Source organism: Fulmarus glacialis, unplaced genomic scaffold, assembly GCF_000690835.1.
Source record: "Fulmarus glacialis isolate BGI_N327 unplaced genomic scaffold, ASM69083v1 scaffold23117, whole genome shotgun sequence".
Classification (NCBI taxonomy): Eukaryota; Metazoa; Chordata; class Aves; order Procellariiformes; family Procellariidae; genus Fulmarus; species Fulmarus glacialis.
The window spans coordinates 42,561-43,158 of record NW_009222910.1 but is presented as its reverse complement, the minus strand read 5'-3'; the positions used below and the strand labels follow the sequence as shown (position 1 = coordinate 43,158).

The window sequence follows — 598 nt, the reverse complement described above, 5'->3', positions numbered from 1 at the left end:
CTGACCCCCCAGGCAGCAGCCCGGCTCCTGGCTGGGGAGCAGAGGGGCAGCAGTGGAGGAAGTTACTCCTCCTCCTCCTCCCTTCTGCTACCTTCTCTGGAGGAGGGTGCCAGTCCCGGCCCCATCCACCAACCTGCAGAGTACCCAGGGGCTTGATGTGTTTGTAGAGCAAACCCTCATCTGCTTTCGCAGCGCACGGGAAGGTCTGCTCCACCTGTGGCAGCACGGCCACGTCTGGCTGGGCTGGGGACGCTGCCCATTTAGGCAGCGATGCAGCAGCTCAGGCATGCCACCGTCCCCTAAAGGGGACACCCAGATGGGAGAAGGGCTTCAGATCAGCCCCTCTCCCCTCCTCTGTGGGCCAGCTCAGCGTGACTCAGCACAGCAGATGAAGAGCCATTTCCAGAGGCATCTGCCTGCTGCCATGGCTGGACCAGGGCCCCGGTCACATCCATTCGCCCGGGGAGTGACAAAGGGCCCCCCCGGGCGCAGCCCTGGCCCGGAGTGGGAGGGGACACCGCCGCACACGCAGCCCAGCGCTCCCATCGGTAACGCGGCGCATCCCCCGGCCAGACGCAGGGCTGATGAGAGGATTCGT

General features: G+C 65.7%; 1 protein-coding gene across 1 annotated transcript in view; it reads right to left on the bottom strand.

The window, feature by feature from the left end:
* The window catches only part of STK11 (serine/threonine kinase 11), a 43,114-nt gene that overhangs the window by 668 nt on the left and 41,848 nt on the right, over nucleotides 1-598 (bottom strand). The window lies entirely within an intron of this gene.